The sequence below is a fragment of the Gymnogyps californianus genome, chromosome 4 (assembly GCF_018139145.2).
Source record: "Gymnogyps californianus isolate 813 chromosome 4, ASM1813914v2, whole genome shotgun sequence".
NCBI classification, from domain to species: Eukaryota; Metazoa; Chordata; class Aves; order Accipitriformes; family Cathartidae; genus Gymnogyps; species Gymnogyps californianus.
In genome coordinates this window covers 49,685,968-49,701,864 of record NC_059474.1, presented here as the reverse complement: position 1 = coordinate 49,701,864, position 15,897 = coordinate 49,685,968, and the positions used below count along the sequence as shown (strand labels likewise).

The following is a 15,897-nucleotide window of genomic DNA, read 5'->3' as shown; positions in this document are numbered from 1 at the left end:
GGGGAGCGGGGAGGGCGCGAAGCCCTTACCCGCACGCACGTGCGCCTGCCCCCGCCCCGCGGCGGGGAGGGGCGGGCGTTGGCGCTGCCATGGGAACGGCCGGTGCGAGCGCGGCGGCCCGGGCCGCGGCGCTTCCCAACGGCCGCTGGCTTGTCCCGCCTTACGTCCATAAACCGTTTGGTTTTAAGCAACGGCAACGAACGGTGCTCGTCACCCAGCGGTCGTTGCTGTGCCTCAGCTGCGCAGGTGCTTCCAGAGCCCAGGGATGGACCTGTCCCCAGCAGGACCTTGTCTCTCTGCTCGGGTTTCTCCACAACGCCGCCGGGCTCTGGGCACCTCAAACTCAGTAATCAGGATAATGGTTATACAGGCCCTGCTCTCCTAAAGATAAAAAAACCCCAGTAATTACAGGAGCCTCTAACATTTATTACAGACTTGTGGCCATTATACAAGAGCTCCGCCAGGGTTCCTTTAGTACGTGATGCAGAAGATATGACGCTGTTCATTGAACACAAGGAAAAAATAAAATACTTAATTGCCGCTCATTAATTGCGTGGGATGGCTGCTCGCAGCATCCAGCCTGCGCACCGAGAAAAGCTTGGGCCCTGTGGAAAAAAAAAAAAAGCAGTATTTGATCATGTTGCTATCATAAAACGCATACACGAGAGCAAAATTAAGATTACTCATGTAACAATGTCTGGCATTTCCTACCTTTTGAGTGCTCATCTTTGCTGTGTTAATGCATCTCCCGGGCAGACTGCAGACAGGCAGTAGCTGCCCTGCCCGGACCCCACGCCAGCTCTGGGCCAGAGGCTGTATCTAACCGCGCTAAAAGCCTTCTGATTGCCCACTAGCTTTTTCCTATCTGCTATTCAGTTTTAATACTTCCTCTTATTCTCCATCATCTTATGCTTGATGTTTCTTTACCCTTTCCCATAACCTCGTTTACCTGATTTTTCTCTTCCTGTGTATTAAAAACAGATGTTTGAGCTTACTTGAGTCTCCAAACCTCTCCCTTGTCCCCACTGGGAGAACGTAGCAGAGGAGCACTCTCACTCTTCGGAGCTACAGCCAGGTCCCTTCCTCACCAGCTGAAGCTCCACACCTCAGCCGTTGCCCAACTTGGGCTTTTTGTCACAAATGGGCAGGGGGTGCTTTTGCAGACAGCAGCCTTCTTCACTAGCGAGCCCCGCTTCCTCACAGAGCATCACTCACCTTTCCCACAGAATGACAAGCAGCCCTGTAATAGATACATAAATAAATATGCAATCAGGTAATTAATTTAAACTTTATAGTCCTGGAGCAGGCAGGAATTAAGTCTGCGTGAGTAATCTAATATTTTCGTTTTAGTAGAGTTAGACTAAAAGAACGACAATGTTAACATCTGTGTTTGTGGGCACAATTTCCTAAGTTCACAAAAATGCATGCGCATTTTTTGCCCTCTACAAAGGAAATAGCAGTGCTAACACTTTTACATCTACAGTATGGATCTCTGCCCCTTGAGCTAAGAGAACGGAGGTCTCTCACCTCAGACCTTATGCATGTCAAGGGGTTACTAGTTCCTGTTTCTTGGACCTATTGCTTATTCCTCTGGCTTTCCATTTCATTGTGGTGTTCTCTCTCTGCCAGTTGAATAATAGATTTACACATAGATCAAACATCTGGGACACTAATACTGAGTACATATTACTTGGGAGTGAAGGAAAATGTTGGCTGTCTGATCAGTGTAGATCACTGACAATGGCAGATGCATCACTCAAGAAACAGAAAAATCACTACTCTGCCGGCATGGATGATAGTGCCGAGACTGTATGTGGATTTAATGAAAATGTTACGATTTTGTATTAGTCACAGATTAAAATGGTTCAGCGCCTAGTCTTTAATGGAAATGTGGTCATGACTGACTGTACTTCAAACGGTAGGGATAAAAATAGGAATAGTACTGCAGATCAATGCATTAGCAGAACTAAGCAGGGAGATTAACACTGTTGTATGCCAGACTCCAATGCCACCACACATACAGTTTTACCAGAACTTATTTTAAAAATGAAACATAGAACAGTTTTAAGCAGAACTGTATTGTTTTCAACACACAATCCAGTAAGAACACAAGAAAAAAACTTGCCAGAGGTCATTACTGTGCATGAAATAGTGACAGAGCTAGAGAAACACTGATTTTAAACACTCTGTCTAGAGGCTGAAGGGATACCTGCTGACTGTCTGGATGTATTTTCTTCCCGTGGTGTTTTTAATCTTGATGGACTACCATCTGTACCAGAAGTTGGTATTAAGCTTAATGGCAAGACTGCAATCTATCATTTTTTTATTACGCTTCAAATGCACATATAAGAAAAACTGCACTGAAATACATTAAAACTTCCCCACGACCTTGGTAACTGAAAAGATTACATGCTAAAAGGCATAGAAAAATTAGATGATGATTTAAAAATGTGAGTTAGCCAGGAGAGAGAAGGCACATGCATTAGTAACTAATCTGCAACAAAATTGTTATTATAGAGGAAAGCTGACCCCGTGTTGTACTATGTCATCTTTAAAATGACATAAATAATAAGGTGAAATAACCAAATGAAAGGAGAAAATTCAAATACTAACCCACCATTTTAAAAATCCAGTTCATTTGCCCATATTTCTGGTTTTATCAGATGTCTATGATAAATTTTGTAAGCTTGAAGTGCTGTTTGCAGGTAAAGGGAAGCATAAAGGATTTCTTTGTGTGGGAAAACATGGATCCAAATGAAGTTAATGCTGAAGGAGGCCTTCTGTACAAGGTTTAGTCCATTTCAACTAATGCAATTTAAATTCACATCCTTACTTTTTTTAAGACTATTTGCCCTGAGTGTTTACAGATGGATATATCCTAATGGCTTGCAGTGCTGCGCATCACACTGCCTGCGGAAATGAGAATGGAAACTGAGTGCTGTCTCAGGCAGATGTTTCAGCTCCGCTAACCTGCCCATATCCGAGGCTCCACGTGTCAGGATTTGGGATGGGAGAGGCAGGCAGCCCATGTATTGGGGTCGCACGTGTGGGGGTCCTGGGCTGGGGAGGGTTGCTGAGGCAGGGTTGCTGCCTGAGAAACAGAGCCTTTAGCAAGACTCTTCTGAGGAGGGAGTCCCACTAGACACCAAGTCCTGGCTTGCAGCATAGTGCTTACCCACGGTTTGGATCCCCCCTGCCAAACGCAGGCCAGAGCTGTGGGGAAGCTGTGCTGTTGCGCTGCAGGTGTAGGAGGAGGCAGGCAATGGAGTGGGGGACGCCAGATCAGCAGCTGTCTTAATCACAGCATGTTCTACTGGGCGAGGAAAAAATCTCAGGAGCAGACAAAAGGTAGCAAAATGGGCAAGATAAGCAAGTGACGAGGGAGTAGAGCCACACTTTTTGCTGTTAGCGAAATATAGATTGGTTCGGTTGTCTCAAACTTCGCCCTACTAGCTGCAGTGCACATGTTGCACATAGTAGATTTAGTATGAAGGTTTTGACAGCCTAATTCAGACCCCCTGCTGCCACTTCCTAAATAATACGAAACATCCTATCTGTCTGCTTCATGTAAGGATATGACAGATTTCAAGTAAAGAAGCAAAGAGCTCCTTTTTTTATAGACAACCTTTCTAGCAAAGTCACGGTTAGTTCTACCTTTAATTCCCAACAAATGAAACTGCTGTCCTAGCTGACCTTGGGAAGGTCATTTTAAATACCCTGCAAGATGGAACTGAAACCTCCTCCCTCCCAGCAGCTAGACATTTGGTTCATTTCTGTTTTCTTGCTATTCTTTTCAAGAATGTTTTTAGAGTCACTGCTAAGGCATAATTCATGTTTCTCCCATGGTTTTACTAAATACTGTGAAGCTGTGTGCAAGCAAGTTGCGCCAGACTTAGACAATAAAATCATGGTTGGAGATAGAACCTATTACATTCAAACAAAATATAGAAGATACAACAGAAGTGACAACAAGAAAACAAGAATGAAAATCTTTCATCCTCATTCCTATAGGAAACAGGGCTTCATGGACACACTGAGCTCAAGCAGAGTTATAATGTAAATTTTCTGTTCCAATAAAAGGAACAGGTAAAGAAAAAAAGAGCTAGCCAAGATCTCATTTTCAAGAGATGTAACAGCCTAACACTTTCCAGTTGCAGATAGAAAGTCTGGGAAAGAGAGAAGAAATTTCCAAGATAGATAAGGCCAATTTTCATGAATGCAGTCAAATAACTGGAGCCTATTTCCCAAGCCTCCTCCCTGCTTGGGAGACAAAGGGAGTAAATTTACTGCAACCAACATCGATGAAAGTTTAGCCAGACGTAACTACAGCAGAGCCAGAATCAGGCTGCAAGTACAGCACCAGCTCAGGAAGCTGATAGCACAGATAATCTCATCAACAGAGAATTTCAATCTCAAACCATAGGTCTTGGTGGCAACACCATCCTTTGCCATGGACATCTACTTATAAATTTCATAGCAGTAATATCATATCAGAGAGGGTTTGTGAATTCTTACCCTGACTCAGGAAAATGGCTTCATTTTTGACACTTACAAAGATGATACAGTGCAAGACCTTTTGGCGTTTTTTTCCCTATTCTATTTCTCCATTTCTGTTCATTCTGTTATAGGTAGTGTAATGGTTTTGGCAGGAATAACTTATAAAATAGAAGAAACAGTGCAATCAGTAAGAAGGTTGGCTAAAGATTGTCTGTAGAAATATACTAGTTTTAATGATAGAGTTAATTGCCTTTGCATGTCTGGCTATAGCTTAATGCAAATATAACTCGAGTTAAAACAGGTCTGGCCTAAGTGTGCTACATACTGATAATTTAGTTTACTTACAATACAAGGGTGTTGCTGGGGTTTTTCTTTACAGTATTGTTGAATGCTGCATGCAAAATTGTACTTTTAAAAGACACAGCTTTAAACAAAAACACTAGGTTTTGTGAACTGTTGCGAACCGAGCCCCAGTTTGACCTGACCTGTGCAACATTCCAGGCTCAGATCTCTGATCTTAGAAACCTTATGGGTAGGTATTTAACTCCATGCCTACTACTAACACACCTGATAAGGTACTCAAGTGAACAGATTTCTGAATGTTCTCCAAATCTGCACCAAAACACAAAGTTTGTCAGGTCCACCAAGGCTGTCATTACAGCAGGACTAAACCAGCACTAGAACCTTGTTTTAAATTAACTGTACCCTGGAAAAGTCAGAGCAGACAGAGCAAGGGTAGTGCAGATCAATGTATTGGCAAAACTACGTTGGGCAGCTTGCCTGAAAGCTCACAGCTAGCAAGCCTTGTCAGTCTCTTACTGCTATTGGACCTGAAATTAATAGTAATAAAAAGAGAGCTCAGATATCTAACTAAGAGCAGCTACTTGTTCCCATAAAAGCCACAGAGGGAACACAGAAAATTCCCACAGGAGAGCATCTATTCTGTGCCTCTGTCAAGTACTGGTTTACAAAACATCAGCCTATTTATAGCATTTGTCTAAGTGTGTACTTGAAGTTGAAAGTGTTAGCACCTTTCTTCTATGATCTATATTTAGCCGTAGTAGTCTAACTGTCATGGTAAGCAAAGCACGTTTGGTGGGAGCAAATCCTAATAAGGTATCCCCCAGTATTGAAAATAACTGAGTCACAGTTGTAATATTTAAACTATTTATAATACCATTAAACAACAGTTCATAGGAAACCACTGTGGAAACTTGTTTTCAGTAACATTGCTGTTTTCTGCTACAGATGGATCTTAGTGCTGGATAACCCCAAGCCATAGCATAGCCCTTTTTTTTTGTTTTCAGAAATTTCATTAATTTCTTGTCCACGTCTCCAGAGGTAGTTCTACAAAATCTAAGATTCATGTTTTGACTTAAATTTGAATACCTATATTTCATCTTTATTTCAAATACTGACACTGTCCTGCTCGCCAGTATAATTAACGTTTTGTTCAGCCATCTTCCTTCGGCCATCAACAGCCCCCCCACAACTGTTACATTTTATAAAACAATTATTCGGTACATCAGTTCCTGCAAAAAGGTTTGCACAGATGTAAAAAAGACAGTCTTAGGGAGAAAAAGACATTGGACTCACGTATTCAGCTAACTCGGAGGATAATCAGTAACTGTAACAGGCAACAGCATTCTCATCAATTAAAGTTTCTGAAGCCATTTCTACTTTTGATTTTAATTATGTGGCTATAAAATGGGACACGGAAGTTTTAGGCAATCAGCAGCTAGTCCTCCAAACGAATGAAATCAGTGGAATGGGGGTAAAGGCACTTTCCCAATGCCTGTCTGAAAGAGACAGCTCTCAATTTATCCGAATTAGGCTATTAGTACTGCCATGGAGTGGCAACAGTATCTCATCAGATTCTAGGCTTTGAGGCTTTTCTGAGATCACATTTTGCAATCAAAAATACTGGCAAATGAATATAAGCCTAGAACTTTATTTCAATTACTTTGCATGCTCTCCAGTCAGTAACTTCTTTCCTGTGTTGTTGTTTTTTACTTGGTAGTACATTCTTAGTTGTCCCATGTCTAAGCAAATCAAACTCTCCCGTGACTGAACAAAATATAATCAAGTTTCTGTAGCTGTGCTGCTCCAGAATAAACAGACTTTAATTTAACTACTTATATATAATTAAAATATAATTATTGAAATACATACATACAGAAAGAGAGAGAGAGCAAGAACAACTTTTAGAGTACTTAGCTGTGTACTAAAAAAATCAAGACATAGCTGTTAAACAGAATTGTACAATACAATCTGAAAACTATACAGATTTGGTAAGCCTTGTGAAAAATGAATAACCTTGCTATCTCTTAATGGTGCAATCCAAAATAATAGTTTTGGTTAGCCAGTCATGCTGCTACCCTTTTTTATTTAGCTTCAGCTAAATAAATCCAGGCCCCTAGGAAGAATGGAAAGACAGTGAAGTTTAACATTTCACACTTCCTCAGTGCTCTTTGGGATAATTTTCCAATAAATTAGTGACAATTTAACAGGAAGTTATTAAAATATATAATGAAGAGTGGCTTCTGCATGGCAGGTTTAAAGCGCAGTGCTACACTCTCTGGCTTCCTTTAGAAAATGCCTTTCCTCATCAAGTAAGCCTGTATACACATTAAGTCCAAAGGCAACCAAATGCATTGAGAAATAGAAACACTCAGCACATAGGGAACATTAAACTTTGAAAGTATCTGCATCCAAGAGCCCAGGTTCACAGAGAGAATTCCCAAACTTGCTTTTCAAAGGCAGAACCAACAGACATTACCTGAGGAACCAAGCAGACAGCTGCAGATTTGTGCTTTCTTCAGAGCATACTTCTGCTGTAGGCAGGTGACACAAAATTTTCCACAAGACAGTAGTGCAGAGAGCAAAATAGGCTCCTAGGTTCAGGGAAGGGGAAAAAAATGGTACCATAAGTTTGTGTTGAATACTGTCTTTTTCCCCTGAAAAGGAAACTCTGAAAAGAGGAAGTGTTACAGCCCTGACAATTGCTATGATGAGTGATCCCTTTATGTTCCATTTATCTGAGATATAAAAGTTAGCAGTGCAGCATAAACCCCCTTTCCAGAAGGGAAAGGCTGGAGATCTCCAAGCATCAGCAGGAAGGATGGTCCTGAAATACAACAGGGCGGAGGGGGGAAGAGAGAAAAAACATGTTTGATTCCCTGGTGCTTTCAAGGGTTATTCTGAGGGTCATCATCACTTTCAGAGATGGTGCTTCTGTACAGGCTATATCATGCAATGTGAAGTGCTTTAAATTTTTAATTAAAGAAACCAGCCTGAAAGCAGTTGCTTATTAGAAGTAAGAAGTAGTCTCAGCTGCCTGAGAGGGAAAGCTGAAGCCAATTCCAGGATGTTCGGAGGCAGTCCAAATAAGTTTCCAAAAATTTACAGGATTTTTGTATAGTTGGACCCTCTTACTGACCCTGTCATTATAACAGCAAAATGTATTTTTTTTAAAAATGAATGTGTTTATGGGAATCAAACTGTTAGTCTGAGTAACCTCAAATATGGTTCTCATTAGCAAGGTGTTACCACAGCTTTCTTGACTAGTAGCTGGTATTCCTTTGGGTAATATTAACAGCTGCAATCAGAGACTGTTAACCATTACCCAGATTAAATAGCTTGTCATTCAGATTTATGTAATGGGTGGAGGAAATAAGGATGAATTCCCTTCTAGCACTCACAGGTCAAGTATTTATTGTAGCTTAGCTAGTATAATGGGCTTGAACCATGTCATAAGCTTGAACAAAAGCAAGATAGCATAATATCTCTTCTGCAGCTCTGCTCAGGTCAGGTTCTTCACTGTTTCTATTAAGCAAAGCAATGAGCCTACGCATGTTATTTTGCAGAATTACCCCTTAGCAGGAGCAGCACTAGAAAACAACTTAACAAACAAAAATTCCTCAGCCAGAACGTCTCCTCAATTATCATCTTCAGTGTTGCTCAGAAGGCTACCATGCAATAAAACTTATCCTAATTCAGCAGGAAACCTCAAGACCCATGTTATTTGTAGAAAAAAACAATGCCTAGAGTTATAATACTCAATCAAGTTGCATGAATATTAATAGTGCTGAGAGCCTTAATCTACATAGTTCTCAAACTTTGCAGACTTGTTCAGCATTATGCTCATCAGGCCTCCTGGGAGCATGCCTCAATGTCACAGAACTGAAAACGGTTGCTAGAGCTGAGGAAAAGCTCGTACCGGTTCCTGACACTGCTTGCAGTGCCGCTGGGCACACTTCAGCAGCAGAATTTGGGAAGGGGGTTAGGAAAAAACACGAACTCCCGCATACAAGGCTGTAGAGGAAAAGCAGCATGCTAAGGCTCAGGCCAGCAGACTGCATCGCTGCCTTCCCCTGGGAGCCTGGACTGCAGCAGGAACCGCTCCTTCAGCCTTCAATGTGGTGTGTTAATGATGCTGCACACAAAACCTGATGCTCCCTAGCAACTGCTGCTAGACAGGGTGTGGCCTTCTGGATTTTTGTTAATGCTGCTACCAATAAAAAAGCCATCATTTTACTGTCTGATCAGCGAGGTTGGCCAAGCTGAAAAGGTAAAAGCAGTCGCAGGGGTTTGGCTTTTCCCTCAAGAATTGAGGAGTAGTAAAAAATGCTTTGAAATCTCAGACTCTGCTTGGGAACTCTTTATAAAAAGTCAGGTCTTTCTTAGCTTTGCCCCCTGACTTGGCAGTGGCTTCAGAAACGCAGGCTGGGCTTTCCCCTGTGCAATAGCAGAAGACAGGGCACCGAGTGTCATGCCGCAGTTTCAGCGCGTGCCGGCTCTGGGGGCCCCTCTCACCTCCACGCCGCACAGCCCTGTCCCCACCCCAGCTGCGATACCAGCTTCTTGTACAGCCTTAATGAAAACCAGATCAGAAATAACCCTTTCTTAGGAGGTTTATTTGGAAGCTCGGTCAGCTAACCGCTCCTTTTTTTTCTATGACGTGGTGATGCCGGGGGCTGGTGTGCTGACCCTGCCTGAGAACAAGCGGCCGAGGAAGCAGGAACTTCCCAAATCCAGCCTGCTATCGAACCTAGCGTACAGCAGGTTGTGTTTCAGATAGCTTCCCAAAGGCTTCACTCATTTCTATTAAATGGTTGTTAAAGCAAACATAAAATAGAGGCTCCTGAACAGTTGGCAGAAGTCGCATTGACCTTACTAGGGCTAGGACTTCACCCATTTAAATAAAAGGGCAACCAAGTATTTTTTATGGTGTCATCATAAACTTACCTGTCCCACGGCTGCCATAAAGCCTTCCAAGCTGGATATGGCCTGATCTTCTAATGCAGACAATGAAAGACCACGCATTTCTTAAATTTTACTTTCCAGCAGGAAGGAAAGCGTGGTTCATTTTTTCTTGTCGGTCACTTGGATTTTAAGCACTTGATATTCAGGGCTGAGTCTCTGAGCAGAGGGGGGGAAGTTTGTGCCATGAAGTTCAAATCTGTTCCATGTCCTTTGGATCTGAGTTTTAGTTTCACCTCCGCTTTTCTTTCAGTGTTCATATTCCATACAGTGTTAGCTGCTTTTTGTTGTTATACTTCCAGAAAAGTCATTGAATATCTTCTGATAAGTGCTGAATTACATACTTACATCCATGTTTGTGCTTATTTCTGAAATCTGTAACTGTAGTTCCTAAAAGTTCAACTACATCAACAAAGCCCACAGCATTCACTTTCTTTATCTTATCTCCCTCTACTTAGTAAAATTCAGCAGGCGATCCAGGTGAATAACACACTGAGGATTACAAAGGATTTCAGCCAACTGGCTGCAGAGCTCAGCTTTGGTGTGCAGTATTATGATGGAAGAACTACAAACATTTTGTTGTTTAAATTGTTACACTAAAAATAGTCCCCCTTTAAAATCTTGTTGCATAAGAAAAGCTGATAATTGTTTAAAAGGTATAGAATAAGCTGAAATTTTTAAGTAACTGCCTTAAGTTTGTAGTCAGATAATTAAATCTGATGCTCTATAACAACTACAGGAACCAAGGAGGAATTTTTATTGTTATACACCCATGGAATCTAGATACACTGCAGGAGGATTTGCTCTTTGAAGCAGTAGGTATTTGTCGTGGGCAGCGTCAAGATACTGAACTTGATGAACAAATGGCTTAATGACATATTTTCCTCCTTTTTTTTTCTTCATCTGTCTCTCTACCTAAAATAGGTTACAATCTTGTCTATAATTTTTTTTAATTAAAAGTAACTACAGCATGTTTCATTAAGATCCATCTATGACAATTCTAACATCGGAAGCATAGTAGGGTTAATGCATTAGGCTTTCACTGATGAAGCCCTAAATTCTGTTTCAGAATAGCTCCCATGCAATATGAATTTCATTATTTAAATCTGATTTCTAATGGCTGCAATTAGTAGTCTCTGTTTAAGGGAAGACCAGCACTGAAATGTCAGACATTTCTGCCTTTTAGGTTGGAAAAGGAAAGAAAAGATTTCTACCAAACCAAATACAAAGAAAATCAGTATCTGACAACACTGAATGCTTGAAGCCTCTCTCACTCTCTACTTTCTCATCAGTTACAAGCTTCCTTTATAATCTTAGTTAGATGCTAGAGCCACTAAAGAATTCAGGTACCTGAAATCTGGGTAAGGTAATGACCAACCTTTGAGGCTTTATCTGCACTGACATCAAAGCCTACCCTTCAAACCATCCTTCACCTGAACCAACCAGCAGCCACCTGCACTGGAAGTCCTTATATCTCAGCCCTTGGGAGCAATTCAGACCAGCCTCCAGAATGGGTATCACCTGGAGTGACCTTGCCCACCAATTTGCTTTGGTGTGGTCCTCTTACTCTGTAGACTTCAAGCAGTAGTGCCACAGCTTTGTGTTCCTGGCTCACAGCTGTGGCTTGAGATTCAAGATAAGCATGGAAATAAAAGCAAGGCTGATTGCCTAAGGGTTCCTGCTAGGGGAAATAGGCAGCATGATGCTAGTTCCTGTGGCTCTGAGGTAAGATGCACATTAGAGACTCTTGAGCTGATGAGACCCTAAATAATGGCTTTTTATGAACCTGTTGAAACTTGCATCAGAACTATGAGTTAGGTGTGTTGATCTTGTGTGGTGCTGGGAAAATAACAGATGCTTTGGAGATTGTTCTTAATAAATGGTATGTTGGATTAGAAAGTAGCCATTACATGTAGATGCTGAAGACAGAGGTTTTCTAAGTCATCTCTTTTTTTCCTGTGTTCTTGGAGCTGTTTTCAGTTGGCCTGCTTTTGTGTTAGTCTAATGAAGAGCCAGATAGGAAATTTGCCATATCCCTGTGCTGAGTGTTTATGTTGGTCTGCTCTCAGCAGCTCCTGGCTCAACATGGGGGTTTTCTGGACTGTTGTTCAGAGGTCTCTGTGGGAGTCGGGCAGTCTGTAATGTGACCAAAGGGAAACCAAAAAGAAGACATCAGGCAACAGATATCCTATTAGCTAGGTCACTAGTGCTTCAGAGCAATGGTCAGACTTGTAATGTGACAAATAGTGAGTGCATCATATTGTTATTATTCATTGTTGCTACTAAATGTTTCTAGCTGCCTGGTATTGCTTGAGATTGGGTATTTTTAAGTATTTCAATATGTCTGGAGCAGCAAAAGGAGGGGGAAAAAGAAGAACAATTTTAAGTGTATACCTAGAATCAGTTGCACTCTGACTTGTGTAGCCTGAGATAGTTATATATTGGTGAAAAGGTATCTATAGCAAACTATTTGTTCTAGCACTGCAAATTGCAGGTATGGCACTCTGATCCCTGAAGGTATTCACTGAGTCAGAGGGAGAGATTTATAATTCTGACTTTAATGGCACTACACTGATTTACATCAGCCGAGGAGCCTCTGTGTGCTTTTTAGCCTTATCTGCTTGACAACTTGTCCATCTTCTTGTGTGACTCGGCTGTTTTCTGTTCTTAAGCTCTAGTCTTCTGCACATTAGTGGGTGTCATGGTAACTGAGGAGCAACCACACGCAGTAGGCTAGCAAAAAACCCAGAACTGCTGAAGATTGAGAAATAACTGGAAGGAATATTTCAGTAATGTAAAAAAAAAAAAAAAAAAACAAGAAAGACACTTCAAACTGCTCTTTGTGGGGTTTTTTATAAAGTAACACAGTGGCAGTAAATGAATGGCACAGCTGGAATGTCTAACAGCAATGTGATGGTTCAGTTAGACACATTGGCAAGCAACAGGGTATGGGTTCAAATTTGGGCAGTTTCTCCTGCCTATGTAGGAAGGAGGCTGAAGGCAGCAAACTCTGGAAATGTTTAGGTTCCTGTTTTGGCTGGTGTCTGTGGCCAGAGAAGCAAAGATGAAACTCACCTTTGCACAGCTAGGAACCAGATAAAACCCTTTACAACACTTATTCCCAATGGGCATGTAAGCACTGCAGTGGGAGCTTGCTGTGGTGTGGGCTTGTGAGAAGGAGATGCCGGGTGGAATGTGCCAGAGTATGACCCACCAGGTGGTTGGGGGACAGCTTGGTGTTGGGGGGGTGCCTCAGCAAAGAGGTTCATTGTGATTTTTAATCCAGAGTGATGTGTGCTGAGGAATCACAAGTCTGAGAAACACTGATTAAAAAAAAAATCTGGTTCACGATTGAAATCCTCTTAATCTACTGACTTCTAGATAGTCTAAAGATAAGTGGAAGACAAGGAATGAGCTTGGCCTATAACTCCAAGATCTTGGACTTTCACCTGTGCTGATATCCTCCAGCCATACCCATGTGTCTTCGAAAAACAGGCTCTTTTCGAAGTGCGTTGAAGATGGTGTACAGGAGGCATCTTCATAACTGCAGGACCTTAGGGATGTTAGAAAGTCTTCTAACCATGGCTCAGCCAACAAATGTCTCTACTTTAGCCAACTGCTGCTGGTAGTTCAGAGTTCCCATGTCATGGAGGGAAAGTGAGATTTCTTCAGAAGAGGTCTTAGAATAACAAATGCATCTTGGTCCTAGGTTAGTTATCCTTTTTATTAGAACTGTTTCTTATTTCTGCTTTGCATTTGGCTAGTTCCCGCTTTCATCCATTGAATCTTTTAATATAGACTATAGATTCAAGAACTCTCTATGGTAAAAATCTCCCAGTGTTGAGACATATAAAATGCTACAATTTCAACCGGAATGTGTCACATGGCAAAATAATACCTGAAACATAGTATTATTTTTATATATAAATCATTCTTTACTGAGGTAGATTTGTACTTGGAGAATCACAGGCTTTGCATAAGGCATCTATCTGGAAACCTCTTCTAATAGCATCCAAACAAAGCACTTCAGAGCTGTAGGCACATCCAATGCTGAAAGACCATTTCCAGGAGTGAGGAGGCTGAAGAGCTTCTTGCAGGTGTTGTAATCGGAAGCCCTTCTCTCTGTCTCTGTTGGTCACTTTCAGACTGGACTATATCCATCTATATAAAGGAAGCTATCACAATGTGTAGATGTCATCTAATTTCAGTGCCTTTTTTATGGAATAAGGATTTCATGAGAAAGGAGTTGGATTCTTTGGCTCTTGCTCTTCCCATGCCTCTTTGCCTGGGCTATTACACCAGGATCTTTCTTGCACACTTTCTCTTGGATGTGTACTCAGTCAGCCTTGGCTTCCCACCTCTCCCCATTCCAGTATTTCCCTTGGGTTAACTGCCTTTGACAGCACAGGTGGACACATTTGCCTCTACCTAAAGCACATTGGTTTAGGCATGATCTTGGGATTGAGATCATATATATTTAACTGGGAAAAGAATAACAACACTATTGGCTTTATCTCAAAACTAATGATGAATACAGGCCTAAACATGCTTGTGCAATCTGTGCATAAAAGTCATCTTCTGCCCCCCTCTGCTTACAGACAACCAGTGGCTCTGTCTTTCAGATGCTGCTGATGCCGCAAAGTTGAAATGCGCTCTCTGCTGCTCTTCGCAGTCCTGCTAAGTGCAAATCCTGTCAGTAATTCACAGCACTGACAGATCAGGTCCTGAAGCTGTTGGGTCAGGTGAGAGAAGATGTGTAGCTCTCCTCTGCAAGCTGCATGACTGCCCACCCTGGCTACCCAGGAGGGCACGGTCATAGCTGGGGAACCACCGTGCTGCACCTATGGGAGGGAAGCCTGCCTTGGAGAAGGTGGGGGGGGGGAGGGTGTAATGCCTCCATTTCCTTTGCCTCAGAAAAAGTAAAGAATTGAATTTGCAGCTGGATGGTGCTTGCAGTATCCTTTGTATGGGTGGAGTGAAAGATAGCTTTAGCCATATTTCTGCTTCTCCCCAGTTCAAACCTAGGGGGAGTAAAACCAGGCCCCAGTATAACCTGGCACAGACTCAGTCCTGCTCCAAGTTATCCCCTGCTGCCAGCAGAGACAGCCAAAGTTCCCTGATGCGGTCCTATGCCGCTCCTCTATGGAGAGCCTGGGTGCAGAGTGAGCTGAAAGGGGCAGAAAAACAGAGCAGCAAATTATGCCAGGAGGAACTCCTTGTTATATTTATAAGGCAGCCAGGTTGGGGGCCAAGGAGTGAGGTGCTTATGCAGCAATGGAATAAATTCTATAAATGCAGTTTAGAATGGATGGGAGGATGCAAGCAATTAATTTGTTTTATTATTCTTAATTTCAGCTTTATATTCAAGTGTAAAACATTTTGTATGCACAAATGCAAGAACATGCAGACTCAAAGTAAAAACAATATATGTGAATTTTCATATTAATCTGAAAGAGGTTAGAGGATTATTGCTGGAGGAATCTCTAGGGGAAGTGATTTTTTCCAAGCAAAAAGATGCAGGCCATGTCTGTCTAGGATCAAGGGTTGTGTTAAGAAGGCAGGCAGAGAAATATCAGGAAAATAAATAAGGCACAGAATTGCATGCAAGAAAACAGCAAACAAAACCATAAATTTGGGGTCCAAGGTAAGACAAGGGTAATGATATGAGGAGCTACTGGGAATAAAATGCCTATGTGCATGGATGTGGTCAAAACTCTGAAAAGGATTTCTAGAAGAGAGGAAGAAATCATTAGGCTTTTGTATTTGGCATTTTGAATAGACTTGGAGGAGGAAAAAAGACATAGATATTGGATAGGCCAAAGAGCTGATGGCTATAAAATTACAAATTGCTTTTATTCAGTTCCCCAATGTAATGTGGAAAAGACCCTAATAATAAAACTGTAGATGTCCAACCAGTGTGTCTCCTGCAGGGACAAACTTCCCACTGCTCCATGCCTTTGAGGTTTAATGAACAGGGGGCAGGCAGAGATGGGATGCAGTGAGCTGGGCAGGGAACTTGCCAAGCCTTGCTTGTCAAGTTGTATTTGCCATAGTGCTGCACGGACAAAGTCTGAGGTGGGGGGACTGGGACTGACTTTGGTGTAGAGGCACTTGCCAAGGCCCCCCAAGCTGCTGAGC

The 15,897-nt window shown here is 42.0% G+C and overlaps 1 long non-coding RNA gene across 1 annotated transcript; it reads right to left on the bottom strand.

Moving 5' to 3' along the window:
• Window positions 1-350: 350 nt before the first annotated feature.
• LOC127016250 (uncharacterized) lies at window positions 351-7,397 on the bottom strand. Its single transcript, XR_007766461.1, has 3 exons — window positions 7,277-7,397; window positions 996-1,240; window positions 351-605 (listed from the first exon to the last, which is right to left on the bottom strand). It is a non-coding gene; the product is annotated as an uncharacterized LOC127016250 (long non-coding RNA).
• Window positions 7,398-15,897: the final 8,500 nt, after the last annotated feature.